At 38.7% G+C, this 16110-nt stretch overlaps 2 protein-coding genes across 6 annotated transcripts in view; both read left to right on the top strand.

Annotated features, from left to right (window-relative positions):
- Positions 1-16110, top strand: part of Ralyl (RALY RNA binding protein like) — a 675570-nt gene that overhangs the window by 163874 nt on the left and 495586 nt on the right. The window contains exon 1 of one of the 5 annotated variants that reach the window (XM_051139881.1): positions 8360-8458. The exons of the other annotated variants lie outside the window; for them this stretch is intronic. The gene's annotated coding sequence lies outside the window, so the exon portion shown is untranslated. Of the gene's footprint in view, positions 1-8359; positions 8459-16110 lie in introns of those variants that run through there. 5 annotated transcript variants of the gene reach the window in all.
- The window catches only part of LOC127183639 (phenylalanine--tRNA ligase beta subunit-like), a 91069-nt gene that overhangs the window by 35483 nt on the left and 39476 nt on the right, over positions 1-16110 (top strand). The gene's annotated exons all lie outside the window — the stretch shown is intronic.

Genomic DNA, 16110 nt, shown 5'->3' with positions numbered 1-16110 from the left:
TTGGTTTTGTTTGTTTGTATTTCCTTTTGTCAGGAGGTTGCAATGACAGAGGGCAAGAGGCATCAGGGAGATGAGTGGCACTGGGGTCCACAATGCGAATCCCACAAAGAACCAATAAAAAGATTAAAAAATTAGGACCGTTCTTATTGATGAATAAAAATTTAAAAATGAGAAGTAATAAATGATAGAAAATTATTTAAATTAACTTTAAAATCCAAATACAGCATACAAACATAATTAAATAATTTTAAATTGTCACTTAATGTGCTTTTGTGGTACATTAAATGTTGGTACCACTTTTCTCTACCATAATTTCTCTACTAGCAGGTAGTCAAAACTAGATAAATAGATCTACTTTGCATTTACACTTTTTAAAAAACTGCTGATGAGGTGGAAAAGGAACTGTTACATGCTGTTGAAAAGCATGGAACATGATCAGCTGCTTATCAATACTAAGGAATGTGCATCCTGTTAGCCATGAGTACAAACCTCTCACTGTGTTACCTGCTACCAATTGCTGCCGTCTGCTTCTCGCAGACAACTGGTTAGAAACTTCCTATCCAGAAAATGAAACCATTTTAGAACATAAGCCATCTTGTCTACCTCATGGGCAGCAAGGCTAGCACCTGGACACACCTCGCTGACAGGTAAACCCACACCTTTGTGCTCTACAAACAGGTTGTAAATTATTTTTAGTAGGAAAATACATTTGAAATAAAATATCCTTAAGAAACCAAGCTGGTAAACTTGGTTGGAACCCCATGTATTTCTTCAGGGTTTGTCAGCATCTGGAAGTGGCCAGATATTCTACAGTTTTTTTTAATTTTACAAAGGCTAGTAATTTGGTAAGCACACGTATTCATACACACAAGAATAGTTCTCCCCGTTAATTGTCATGAATTTGACAAGCATTCCTTGAATGTCTGCCATGTCTCAGACTGTGTTCCAAGTACTGGAGAATGTAAGGCCGAACTCTCTAGACTTGCACTGAACTTCTGCAGTTTTTCTTTCATCGTTTAGCTGGCTCTAGAGTTTTCATCAGTACTGTCTGGCTTCTATGTGTGTGTAGTCCATCTCCATTCCCCCATTCCTCCTACCTTTTGTGCCCCTATGAGATCAAAGCTACCTTTGACTCATTTTTGTTACCCACATACTACCTACCACACCAATATTCCCAGTGCACACTTTCTGTAACACTTTTCTCAACCACAGACATATGACACATACACTTTTCTAAAATCTATTCCTCTCCTGAAATAGACTCCAGCTGTGACAATGTTTATAATTTTCCTGTAGCTGGAAATTTTCATCAAGTTTCTACTTTTAGAAATGTAAATCTGTGATTAATCAATGAGTCACTCTGAATGTGTGATTCATTCTGTGGTTGTTGGGCATGCGAAGATGCAAGGTGTGAAACTGGTCATTGATGGTCTTCCCGACTCATGAAAATGATTTCAAAGGGCTGGCAAAGTGGGAGTGAGAGCAATTTTAGGGGGCTGAGAGTTGTCTGTGAGCAGGTTTGTGCTAGGTTATGGTTTATGTGCATCAGCCTTAGACAGAAGCCTCCAAAAAGAGATAGAAATATGTTCATTCATATTTAGTGAAGGGCTATAAAAGCATTTTTCAGTATGTGCTTGGTGTGTGCGTGTGTAGCATGTGTGTGAACCTGTGTACGGGATCATGTCCCGAGCATGCACCTGTGGAGGACTGAGGTCAACATTAGTTGTCATGGTTTTTGTTTGTTTGGTTTGTTGCCTTTTACCACACATTGTGAAACAGAATATCTTCGTTGAACACAGAGCTTGCCATTTTCGGTATATTAGCTAGCCATAAAGTGCAAGGATCTCTCTGTCTTTGTCCCCGCACTGGAGTTACAAACACATGCCACCACACTCAGCTTTGTTGTGTGCTTTTTGGCGGCACACACTCACATCTTCTTTACCTCCCCATCTGCTGCCTCAGTCCCCATTCCTGTGAAATGTCGTTATTCCTATTTGAAAGCTACTGGGTAGCACACAAAAATATGAGACTCTGGGTTTTAAAAATTAGGCATGTTTGTCACTAGGAAGCCTGATATGTTTCTAAATTAAGAGTGACATGAACTAGTTGCTGCAAAGATTCTTGTGTAGGCCTTCATTGGCGTGACTGAGGGAATTCCATATGTATGTGTGTATGTAGGTAGGTATATATGTACATATGTTTCATATGACTTTTTAAAACCAAATTCACTTGTAACCCAATTCTGGTACAATGCCTCTTCTCCGAAGTCCATACTGCACATGTCTCCCTTGGAGTAAAATATAGAACTGAGTTTGGACTGTGCGTGTGAGTTTCTTCTGTATGTTGTTCCTGGTGTGAGGTCATGGCTGAATTAAACTCTGTACATCACCCAGAAAAACCACTTCAGAAATCTCCGCCTGGCTTTGCTTTTTCCTCCACATTCAAGTAGTAGAGAAGATCTTCCCAAGATACACCTGCCGAGTTCTTATTCTCGTGGAAAATTCTAGAGCCCCAAGTAGGGCTTTCTCACTCAGTAGTTCCTACTGTGAATATTTTCTGTGCTATGTGGTTCATTCTTATTGAATCCGTTTTCCCTCTCAGGGCTTCTTCTAATTGTTCTGCACCCTGAACTTCCTCATCAGCACAATAGGGTCCTCCCCTCCCAGCCGCAAGAGGGGACAGTCTTCTTTCTCGGATGGCTGGTGGGATCAGATTGTTGTATTTCTGTCTTTACAAAACTGAGATTTTAATTTCAGTTTAAATTTGGTTAATGATTATGAGCCACTTTGTGGGTGCAGAGAACTGAACCCAACTCCTGCAAGAGCAGCAAGTACTCTTAACTACCAACCCATCTCTCCAGCCCCAACGAATTACTAATTAATAAAGTAAAGCACTCACATTTTATACTGTCAATATTTGTCTTTCTCATGCTTGAAAAGTTGTCAAATGTAATTTTTTTGATTTTTAATTTATTCACTCTATATCCAAATTGTAGCCCACTCCCTTGTCTCTTCCCTGCCCCACCCTCCCTTCCCCATCCCTCAGTCCTAAGAAAGGGGAGCAAGTGAGAGAGAGAATGCTTTGAAATATGGAAATATGTAGCAGGCTCTTGTGACACTGACAGAGCCTACAGGCCACGTGCACATCAGTATGCTAACAGGCACAGAGAAAGCAACTTGTCCCGTCAGCCTTTTGGAATTTGGGGAAAGGATTTTTCCTTTGAGCCTGAGAATAATGATACAATGAATCTAGTAATGGGGAATTCAACTGTAGTCACCTGTGCTGCTTATACAGTCACTTTATTAAATTTGAATTAAAATAAATAGTTTTTCTCCTTTATTTCAGAGAATACAATACTGAGTTCTTTCTTGAGTTAGACGAGGAAGGCAGGTGTGGTGATGGAAGACTATGAGTTAAAAACCAATGATTTTGAGACACGGTTTGAAAAGACCAAATAAATTTAAAATTTTTATGTAATTTATTGCTCTTGTTTTGTAGATTAACCCTGAATCCGCATAAGTAGACCATTATTAAATTGGCCATATAGCACTGGAAGTTCATAGAAAAAAAGATTAAAATATCAGCTGTGGGCCTAATTATTTACTTGAAAATGCAAATAAACATATAGAAAAACTAAAACATTAATTCTATTCGAAAAGTATGTCTTTTATATAGTAACTTAATATTTACACTTCTAACATAATCTACAATTTCTAAGCACAATTTCTTTTGTTAATTCTTCTGAAACAAAAGCAATTATGTCTAATATTCAAGTATGCACTTTCATACCTTATCCAATTACTTTGAAAGCATCTCACTAAAACAACTATAGACAAAATTATATACTATTCACATATGTAGGAAATAGATACTTTGAGAATCTAAATTACTAAAACATTAACACACTAATGCTCTAGAAGAGAAAAAAGCTTATACTTTTTAAAAGTTTAGTAAGATCCAAGTAAAATCTCTGTATAATAATCTTACAGATTCACCCAGGTGCAATTAGGCATCTGTGATGATTTGTATTAAATCGATAAAGACTAAGGAACAGTGATGTGTCTTCCTTGTCTGGAAAGTGTTACATGCACATTATTTGTGCTTTCAGGGATCTTTGTGTAGCTAATCTGAGAATCTTGAAACACTTAACGCTTACTGGGTATCTAAAGATGCTACTTGACAAACTCCAGGTAAGCGTTTATGTGGTGGCACAATCTATATGAACATGTTTTATTAACTCAGTAAATGTTTAGAATCTTATAAGCCCTTACATCCACCAAAAAGCACGCTTTAATAAACCATCTTGAAATTGGTAAAAATGTCCATGGACATTCTAATGAGGTGCTCCTTGCAGGGAAGATTCAGGTCAATAAATAGGTCAATACTTTGATCATCTATTCATTATTCCATCTCTGAGCAGGAAACACAGGGAAAGGAGAGGGCTTAGAAACGGTCAAGGCAAAATGGCTTTACTTAAAATTAAAGAAATGTTTCTTAATAATAAAAATAATTGTGCACTGGTAGAATTTATTGAGTGAAACCATAATATTTTTAGAAATCTTTAAAAAGTAGAATTTCTCAATTAAAACAACTTTTTTGGGAAATCGATTTTTTTTCCATACATTAAGTTTTGATTATGATTTTTCCTCCGCTTATTCTTCCTGGACCACCTAAGTTCTTTCTCCATATCCATACCCTTCCTTTTTCTATCTCATTCAAATATAAACAGGCATATAGTAATTAATAATGATAATAATAATACTATTAAAAGTTAAAATAAAACAAAATATGACAAAACAAACCAAAACCCTAAAGAAACACATACAGATGCCGAGAGACACACATCTGCACACACAGACTACCCATAAATACAAATTTTAATACACAAGCAAAGATTCTGTAACTGCGGGTAGAAAGTGCCCAGATAAAATGCTGTGAGAGAAACAAACAAATCTAAATATGCTCCTGCGAGTTATTTCCTAGGCATGGAGCCTGCCCTTAAGTATGGTTTGTATATTCAGTGGGACTGTTGAAAAAAAAAACCTAATTTTTCCTTTGTAGGCAGTTATCAATTTGCGGTAGCTTCTGTGTTAAGCGACGGGGCTCGTGTCTAAAAGAATTCCTTTTGACTTCCCTGGGGAAGCACATGATATGGCTGCAGGCTTGTGTGTGGGGACCCACCGGATCCATTGCATTATTTTTTCACATCAGTAAGTCAAATGCCTGAAGAGGACAGTTGCCCTGACAGGAGAGTTCTTCCTCTGCCATTCAGAGAGTCAGATCTTCAAGCTAGTGTTTGAAGGCGTGAATTAGGGATAAAATTCTGCCTTACTCCCCAGACCTCTGGCATGGACTCTGATATCTGCTTGTTGATCACTTCCCCCCCAGTTGTGCAGCCTCGCCAAACCACAGAAGAGGGTGCAGGCAGTCAGGATGAGACTTCAGAGGCTGGGGTCAGATGATGTGGGAGGAGGGCCTCCCTTTCTTAGGACTGAGGGATGGAGAAGGGAGGGTGGGGCAGGGAAGAAACAAGGGAGTAGGCTACAACTTGGATATAGAGTGAACAAATTAAAAAATTTTAAAATTAGATTTGACAACTTTTCGAGCAAGAGAAAGATAAATATTGAAAGTATAAAATGTGAGTGCTTTACTTTATTAATTAGTAATTCGTTGGGGCTGGAGAGATGAGTTGGTAGTTAAGAGTACTTGCTGCTCTTGCAGAGGAGTTGGGTTCAGTTCTCTGCACCCACAAAGTGGCTCATAACTACCTATAGCTCCCGTTCCACAGGTTCCAGGCACTCACATGGCAAATAGACATATATGCAGCCAAAATACCCATATGCATTATAAAAATAAATAAATAAGAAACTCCAAAAGGAAGCGGTGTGTTTGCAGGCAGGTAAGCATTTTACCTTCTTGCTAGAACTGGAATGACTCACACCGTAGTATAAGCGTTGACACAGCAGAGCCTCAAGTCCTTCTCGTGCCACTGTTTCAAGAAATTTGTATTAATTGAAATTTGAAAATGAGTATGAAATAATGAGTCATACAGTTAGTTTCACACAGGCTTCTGCTGATTCTTTGTACTAGAATATTCTATCACAGTGGCCTGGGTTTGATGTTTAAGCCATATAGAATTTATTCCAACACTCCAATATTCACGTTTTTTGGCTGTGCTGGAAACGAGGCAGCCAGTGTCCAGCTCAGTGCCACTGAGAACCAGGGAACTGGGAAGTGGCCCAAAACCATGTACCAAAGTCGCAGGGAGCAATTAAAAAGAGAGGGATGTGGGCTGTTGGAGCTGAGCGCACTGCCATGGAGGACGGCATGAGTCAGGGCTGCCAGAACTCTAGCCAGGTACCCTTTATAGCATAGACCATTCCTAGGGCCCTGACTCTTCAAAACAGAGGATGGCTGTGGTATTTTTTTTTTTCTTTTTCCAATGATGTAACTCTTACCCAAGTTTAAAATGAAAGCAGAAGCAGGTCAGAGTGAGTCATGCTCACAAGGCAAAAAGTAAAGGGAAAACAGCACTCAAAAGCTGCAGTTAGAGGGCATTTTAAGTCTGCAGAGAACCATGGTTGTAGTCAAGCCAATAAACAAGAAGTGTTTTTAAAAAACAGTAATGCTGGAACAAGAGGCAAGGACCAGGTGAGGAAATGGAGATAATTGTGAGGTTAATGCCGCAGCCTGATGAAAAATACCAACTTGTACTCTGGGGTGAGAGACCCACGCATGCCTGTTTTCACACTCTGCCTGTGAGTCTTAGCTGTAAAGTCTAATAACGATGCTTACATGCCCGCTTGTCATATGACAGTACTGAGCAGTGATGTGCACCATACTCAGTAGAAACACATTGTATCCTCTTTGTTGGGTTGTTGGGTTGAGTGTTCAGAAGAGGGGGAGTCTGTTTAGCGTAGAGTCATTGTGTCAATCCTTTGTTCATCCTCCAGTGTTTATTGAATTCTCACAGAATGGCAGAGTGCCAGCACGAAGGGATGAAGTCAGCAGTTTATTAGCTTTACACTGCCTGACTGTGAAGTAGCACACAAGCACACTGGGCTTATGGATCCACCCAGGAACCTATGTGAAAGGGCATAAGAGAATGGAAGTTATTTATGCCCATGGGAGGTTCAGACAGGAAGTTTTTGGAGGCCCTTAAGAGGTTTCTGTTGGGCTCATTGCAGTCTCGCCCACCTGGGAATACCGTAACTGTCTCCTCTCGAGGTCCTCATCTTTGAATATCTCTGCAGCCAGTTCAACTAGATATTAAAGACGTTCTCATAACAGTTGAAATACAAACAACACAGTCATTTAGATAAAAGTAATTCACCTGCACATGGTATAGGAAAAGTCAAGCAGGTATAATTAAAGAATAGGAAAAATATCTAAAAATTGCTGAATTGAAGAACCCAGACAGAGAGGAGAAATGTGAGGAAGTTCTGTGAGAAGTTGTTAACTCTTTGTCTGTTGGTGAGCAAGCACAATACACATCACCCTGGGAGCAGATGAATGGGAGAATGAGCTTGGACTCCTGTGAGAAACAGGGACAGATGAGCATAAAGCAAAGCTGATGTGCACATATCTGAACCCATTGGGATTCAGTGATGTCACTCTCTGTTCTCACTGTGTCAAATCTCAGTGATACTGGACATTGAAAATAAATAAATAAATAAATAAATATTTTCTGGACCTCTCAGGAGGGATTTGCAGCTGCACCTGTCACAGGACTGCTTTTGTTTTGCACTCCTCCGCAGCTGAGATTTGAATCTCAGATCATTTAGAGGACCTGACCTTCTGTGCATAGGAAACTCCAGCAGGGATGTGGAGAATCTCCTTCCGCTGCCTAGGGTAGGGCGCAGCTGAGAGCTACTGTCTCCTATTCTGTTTTACAGATTTGGCTAGTTTTTTCTGATGGAATCTTGACTTTCAAAACCAGAAATACTTAACACCATTTTTTTTAGCTTTTTAAAGAACCCCCAAGAGGCATACATAAAGAGACATACTTATAGTGTAAAAGTCTTAGTAGTTTGGTTAAATTACATACAATATAATAAGTTACTTATTAAAATTTATCTATCTGTTGGAGGGAAATATATATTAACACATATTCTTCTGCATTCTTAGCCCATGTAAGATAAAAATATTGGAAGACTGCTATTAAAATAAGAAGTCCAACTGTTTCTTGGAGTTAAGAAAAATTTCTAGCAGTTTAATACATTAAGAGATGAAATTACATAGATTAGTTATTTATGATAATAAAAGTCCCGTATATTATTGTAAAATATCTATCTTATAAATGCTAGCTTGAGGGCTTGACAGATGGCTCAATAGCTAAGGTTGTTTATTGCTCTTGCAGATGGCTGGCATTTGACTCCCAGCACCTGTGTGGAGTGGCTCAAAACCATCCCTAACAGGAGATCCAGGGATACTGGAAGGTTCTGGCTCATACTTAAAGGTTATAGGTTTACTTAAATTGTTCATCTGATCTTTATTTTACTTTTTAAGCAATATGCATCAATAAAATTATTTATTTTAGATTTTCCAATTTGTGGGGTACACGTTTATGAATTATGTCATAATTCTCTGGATTTCTCAGTGCCTATGGTTGTGTCTCCCTTTTCATTTGTAATTATGTTAACTTAAATATTCTGTCTGTGACTTTAGGTTGACTTGGATAAAGATTTGTCAGTCTTACTGATTTTTCTCTAAGAAGCAACTTCTTTGTTCATTGATTCTTTGTATTTGTTTTGTTTGGTTGTTTGGTTCTATTTTATTGATTTGGCCATGACTTTGACTAGTTCTTGCTCTGTAATCCTTTTGGGTATAATTACTTCTTGATCTAGAGGTTTCAGGTGTGAGGTTACGTTACTAGTGTGAGAACCACCTGCATAGTCTCCCACAATGGGCATGTTTTGTATTCATTTAGTTCTAAAAACTCCTATAATTTCCTTCCTAATTTCTGTTTTGGTTCGCTTTTCATTCAGTAGAGAGCGGTTTGGTTTCCATGCATTTGTAAGCTTCCTGTTGTTAATGTCCGTCTTTAATTTGTGGTGTTTAGATAGGATGCAAGGTTTTACTTCCCCCTTTCTTTCTTTCTTTCTTTCTTTCTTTTTCATTCATTCTTTTTTTTTTTTATAATTGTTTCTGTTGAGACTTGCTTTTTGTAAGAGAATGTGGTTAATTTTGGAGAAAGGTTCATGCGGTACTGAGATGAAGGCATATTCTTTTGTGTTTTGGTGAAATGTCATGTAAATACACGGTAGGAACATTTGGATTATAACATCAGTTGGCTCCATCATTTCTTTGTACAGTTTCTGTCTGCATGCCCTGTCTGTTGGCAAGAATGGGATAATAAAGTCTCCCACCGCCAGTGTGCGAGGGTCAGTATGGGATTTAAACTGTAGTAATGTTTCTTGTGCAAACTTGGTGACCCTGTGTTTGAGGCACAGAGGTTAAGAATTGCGATGTCCTCTTGGTGGACATTTGTCCTTTGATGAGTATGTAGTGTCCTTTCCTATCTTTTCTGACTAGTTTTGCCTTGAAGTATATTTCATCATAATAAAATGGCTGCACCAGCTTGCTTCTGGATCCCATTGGCTTGGAATATCTTTTCCCATCCTTTTACCCCAAAGTGATATCTATATTTTATGGTCAGATGTGTTTCTTAAATGCAGCACAATGATGGGTCATGTTTTAGCATTCATTCTGTTAGTATATGTTTTATTTTTTAATTTGGACACTTGAGACCACTGATATTGAGAGGTATCTATGAGCAGTAAGTGTTTGATGATTCCTATTATTTTATTGTGTGTGGGATGTACTGTTTGTGTGTATACTGGGGTGGGGATTCCCCTCCTTAGATTTGCTGGTCTGATATTATTTTTTGCTTGTGTTTTCTTGAGTATGTTTAACCTTCTATAGGTTGTCAATTTCCTTCTGTAGGGCTGGAATTGTAGATAGATATTGCTTAAATTTGGTTTTATTGTGGAATATCTTATTTCCTCCCTCTCTTGTGTTTGAAAGTGTTGACAGGTATAGTAGTCTGGGCTACTATCTTTACGTTCTTGGAATCTGCAACATATCTATCCAGGCCCTTCTGGCTTTTAGAGCTTCTACTGAGAAATCAGGTGTTAGCCTAATAGGTCTTTATATGTTTCTCCATCTAATGTGGGTCAAGGAGACTTTCTTTTCTGGCCCAATCTATTTGTTGGTCTGTATGCTTCTTCATTAGGTTAGGGACATTTTCTTCTACAATTTTTTTGAAAATGTTTTCTGGGCCTTGACCTGGATTTCTTCTCCCTCTTCTACTTCTATTATTCTTAGTTTGGTCTTTTCATAGTGTCCCAGATATCCTGGGTGCTTTGTGCCAGGAGTTTTTTAGATTTAATACTTTCTTTGACTTGGGTATTTGCTTCTTCTATTTTGTCTTTAATTCCAGGCAGTCTGTTTTCCATCTCTTTGTATTTTGTTGGCGAGGCTTGTCTCAGAGATTTGTGTTTGAGTTCCTAAATTTTTATTTCCAGATTTCATTTAGTTTGGGTTTAATAAAAAAAATTTTTTTAAAACATTTGTTCTGGGTAAGATGTCTTAATAGGCAAAGACACTTGATACTTTACAAGTTTAATTACCCGAGTTCCATCCTTGACATCCATTTGAATCTGGAGGAAAGGATCTGACTCCACAAAGCTTACCTTTGACTCGCACACACATGCTGTTCTGTGAGGAGACACCAGCACCATGGCAACCATATAAAGAAAAGCATTTAATTTGGGCTGGCTCACAGTTCAGAGGTTTAATTTGTCATCATGGCATGAAACATGGCAGCAGAGAAGCAGACATGATAGCTGAGAGTTCCGTATCTGGATCTTCAGGCAGATAGAGAGAGAACACTGGAACTGGCTTGGGCTTCTGAAACTGCCCAGCTCATGCCCATTAACACACTTCTACCAACAAGGCCACACCTACCCTAACAAGGCCACACCTACCCCAACAAGGCCACACTTCCTAATGACACTCCCTACTAAGCATTCAAATGTGTGAGCCTATAGAGGCCATTCCTATTCAAACCACTGTAGCCACCATGCCCAGGAGTGGTGAGATATTAAGGGTGATAAAACAGAAAAGGTACCTGACACATGTGTGAGGCTTTATAACTGTTTATTGTGGAACAAACAAATGAAAGTGCAAGCCAGTGAATGAATCACCCTTATCCTTGGATTATTTACTGTTTCTTCCAGTCAACAGGAAATCATTTACTAGTCAGCCTGTAGAATAAATAGCTGTTTGTAGTTCTGAGGCATATAGGTGTGACACATTTTATATTTTATGTAAGCTTGCATCAGTCTTTTCCTACATACTGAAGACATAAATATTTCACTTATGTATTCACCTGGTATCTTTCTCATCTCTTCTAAGAACCTATTTGTTTTCCTTTTGCAATGTATTAGTGATCTATAACTCAGTCCCCATCTGTAGCCTGCAAGAGATTTACAGTGCTACAAAGTTAATATTGGCCATAAAAGTCAATACATTGCCTACAATCTATAAGCTATTTTTGAAAATTGATGTGAGCAATTATAGCACAGTTTACATCATAAATAAAAGGAAAACCAAACAATTAAAAAGGAATTACAGCCAGTGAATACAGTCACAGAAAATGTGTATAAAAACAGCTTAAATACATTTTCTCAGGCTAATGAGAGAAGGTAGAGAGAAGAATGAAGTTGTGAGGGTCGCTGGGTCTCTGTGCTTGCCTAGTACCATCCCTGGCCTCTACTGGGCCTCTGTGCTAGCCTAGTACCATCCCTGGCCTCTGCGGTGCTCCTGGTTGTAAGAACAAAATGAATAATTTTAGAAGAAGTGATTAGCTCACAGAACTGAAGAAGATAATAAAAAACGTGAAGTTTAGGGGAAAGCCATACCTGTGGACTTGTACAATGAAGTTCTTCTTGTGGACACGGGATCCCACTCTGAAGCCCCAGGTATGTCTGGATCAGGCCATTACATATGCATATGTTTGAATTCAGTAAAAAAAAAAATGAGTTACATTCTTTTTTATTACTTGCTCTGGATTGACAACGTTGGATAATGACATTTAACTGTTGAGCTACTTTAATGGATATTCTGATCTGAATGCAGAGATAGAGAAACTTACGCAGATCCTTGGTTTCTTCTCTGAAAGAAAGGATCCTAGATCAAGCCAAAACATAAAACAGGGAAGGATCTCTTATCATTGGAATGCTTTGCATTCACATCATTAAAACTCTGCCTTGTGTAAGACGAAGTTCAGTCAGCTTCCCTCCCCTCAGTGAGAAATCGAGAATGGCCCTCTAAAAAGGCAGAAGCTTTAGGTACAGCAAAAACGAGTACAAACTCTATGGAAACAGCAGCAACAAAAACTAATGAAGCTCTGAAGTGGTAGGGGTGCGAATGCTGCATAAAGAAAACATTCAGACTGTTTGGTAACCGCAGGTGGGAGAGGATCCGCGGAAGTGTTTGGCAGGGTAACTTAGGTTACTGGCGGCTGAATCTGCCTGGTGTTTATAGTCAGGACTAGGTAGTAATGTCTGGGTTTTACCGCAGTTAGGCAGACTTTCCTAAGAGTGGTAACGGAGGAGAACGTTTGTGGAACAGTGGGAGATGGACTTTACCTCACTTAACATCATAATGTTTTAAAATAACACCAAGCGCTGGAGAATCTATACTACAGAGCTTGGGGGCATATGTGCTATAGAAATTCTCTTGAAAAGAAGACCAGCTTCCTAATTTGGAAGAGGGGTGCCCCAGTTTCTCATATATATAAATATATATGTGTATGTAGATGTACTTAACATTTTTTTATGGATTTCACCACCCTATCAAGGCTCAGGGAGCATTACAGAGGAGACTGAAGCAAAGCGCATAGGAGCTGAAGGAGGAAAGAGCAGAGTGGCGGGCAGTGTTGCCTTCTACCGCCTGCTCTTCCAAAGGTCCTGAGTTCAATTCCCAGCAACCACATGGTGGCTCACAACCATCTATAATGTAACCTGATGCCCTCTTCTGGCCTGCAGGTAAACAAGCAGACAACACTGTATACATAATAATAAAATAAATCTAAAAAAAAGAGTAGCCATTGTGCTACAAATGTTATTACTCTGGTAAGGTCTTCACAAGATTGGACCTTTAAAGTTGTCTCATGGAGACTGTAGAAACTCAAGAGGCCTCAGCTTTCCCTGAGGTTTATAGGCTACTACTGTAAGCAATGCTAATTAAATTCATTTGTAAAACATGCTAGGAATTAGGAAGGGGACTAATCTGAGAAAAGGAATAGTATCAGTATAAACTGAAGAGAAACAAGGTGTGGAATTGAGTCACTGAGGAGGTGTGGAGAGGAGATAATAGAAGCTGGTAGTGGGCGACTGTAATAAGAATATATGAAAATATTTTTAATAAAATGTATATATTAAAATGAGCAGGAAAGGGAAGAAAGGGCTAATAAGGTAGGGATATGATCAAAAATCAGTAAATACATATATAGGAATATCATAATAAAACAAAATTTTGTATAATTAAAACATGCTAATAAAACTCAAAAATACAAAACTCAATACATACAAAATCTGTATGCCTCGCATAGATCATAAACAAATTACTGCCTCTTATAAGATCCACAATTCGAAGAGTAAGAGAAGTACAATCTAGGTTTTTTTTTTCAGAATCTTTGGGTTTTAACAAACTGTGTTTAGACATATCAGACTCTCCCATATTTTTCTTCTAATAAGACATGGCACTTTTGGGCAGCTAACACTCACTACTCTGTCAGGGGACTCTACTTTGGCTCCCAGGACTGAGTAAAATTCCAGCTCCAGGGCATCTGAGTTCTTTGGCCTCTGCAGGCACCTGCATTCAAGTATATATACCCACATGCAGACACACTCACCTGCACATAATTTGCAAAAATAAGGGTAAATCGAAAGAAGCAACAGCATTTCCAGAGACTCTCTCTTCCTGGAACACCGAGTGTTACTGGAATCTTAGCTTGCCCCTTTGCTTTGTTTATCAGTGCAGGCAAGGCAGCTAAGCAGCCAGCCAATATGGAAAGGCTCTAAGCCATAGAGGGTTAGAAATTTAGTCTTGTCTCATGGACTGAAACTTTAGAAGCACTTTTTCATATCCATAATTCTACTAATACTTGGAGCTTAGGAAGTCACTTTTTAAATTCTCTCTTTTGGCAAGAAAGAGAAGCCTTGAATGATTTTTCAAGATAGCTCTCATTTCTATAACCATGAGATTCCACATGACCATCCCACTGCCACCAACCAGCCTCTTGCCTGCCCTTTGCCAAGATGTGTCGTGAGGTGTGTGATGGGCTCTACTCTTCATCTGAGAGGTGGGTTTTGAAAAGTAGAAGAAAATAGAAAAAAAGAATGTGTCATTTTGGATGTGATGTTTTCTCTTAGATAAAGGCGGTTGTTACAGACCTATATGTATGTTACATGTATAGCTTTCATTGTGAGCTGTATATATTATGGATCTATACTGTTATTTTTATTGTTACATTCTAGTCTACAACTATTTATCTAAAACATTTAAAGACATATTTTCTAATTGTTTTAGAAAAGCAAAATATAATTTATGAAGGGCATCTGAGCCACAATCAAGTTGCAATTTATTTATACATCAAATATATTCAGTAGTCACAAATAAATAACTTAAATCACCTCATATCAAGTGTACTTTAAGTCTGTCTACTGAATTTATTCTTATGGGGTCATGTTTTGCCTTTGAAATAATTAGAAAACCAAGCCTTTTTGGTTGCCAGTTTTCTGTACTTTAGGAGGAAGGCTAAATGTTGTGGATCTGCCTGTGCACCCTTTATTTGACATAAATCACGCTATGGGGGTCAGATTTTGCTTTCTCTTCTATGCATGTGTCCTGCAGTAGCTCGGAACCATGCTTAGCGACCACACTTTCCCTCGAATACATTTGTGTGACTCGCCTGGCTTGTTTAGGTATATTCTCCTTTGGGATTTTTAACTTACATGAAGAGACATTGTGTAAAATACTTTTCTTGTCAATGTGACAAAATATCTGATACAAACAATGGTAAGAAGTAAAGGGTTTTTTTTTTTCCTTGCTTGCACTTTTCAGCACACACATTCAGCGCTTGCTTAGCCTCATGCATGTTGGGCATGCGACATCTCAGGGCCATGTGGGTACTTGCTGGAGAACATTCTTCACCTAACATAGGAAAAGAGGTTAGGGACTGTCTGAACTAGCTTACTCTCCCTCTCTTGTCTGCTTCTAATAGTCCCACCTGTTCACCCTCCGTGCAAACACCCTACCAACACATCCAGTACCTTAAAAAATCTCCTATGTGATTCTGAATATCATCAAGGAGAAGATTAACCATCACAGGTTCAAGTCACTGAGGTCCATGAATCTAGGCTTATGAAATAACTCAGCTGCAGAGAGGAAAACGAATGGAGACTGGAAAACTGGAGAAGGTGGCTACAGAGAATTTTATCAGAGGACATTCCATCCATAGCATGTCCTCCATGCATTCTGTTTGTACACCCATTATTATAACAGTTTTATGGTTGCTGTGGACTTAACATATTTAGATGTATATACCTGTACCTACTTTCCTTTCAGCTAAGTTTCCATTATGTTCATTTGAATGAATCCTCAGAGCTATCCAGGACTAAATAATGTTCCATCTCTACAGTGGTATATAGAAGTAACAAGTTAACTATTTAACCTCCTTCAATTATTTCCAGAAAACTTAACTAATTGTCTATATAATATCTAAGATGGTTGCCGGAGAGTGTCTTCACATTGCTCTTTGTTGTCAATTTGACTCAATTTATAATTACTATGGAAACGACCTCCTGGTAAGCCTGTAAAAGCATTGTAAGAGGGAATTCAACTGAGGAGGGGATACTCAGTCTGAATGAGGGTGACAGTATCCAGGTGCCTCAGTCTCCAGGGCTGTATTGCTGTGAAGAGACACCATGACCATGGGAACTCTTATACAGGAAAACATTTAATTGGGGCTGGCTTAGAGTTTTGGGGGTCTAATCCATTATCGTCATGGCGGGAAGCATGGCAGTGTCCAGGCAGACATGG

The sequence above is a fragment of the Acomys russatus genome, chromosome 31 (assembly GCF_903995435.1).
Source record: "Acomys russatus chromosome 31, mAcoRus1.1, whole genome shotgun sequence".
NCBI lineage: Eukaryota > Metazoa > Chordata > Mammalia > Rodentia > Muridae > Acomys > Acomys russatus.
Note: the sequence above shows the minus strand (reverse complement) of the source record. Positions and strands in the feature narration are given on the sequence as shown.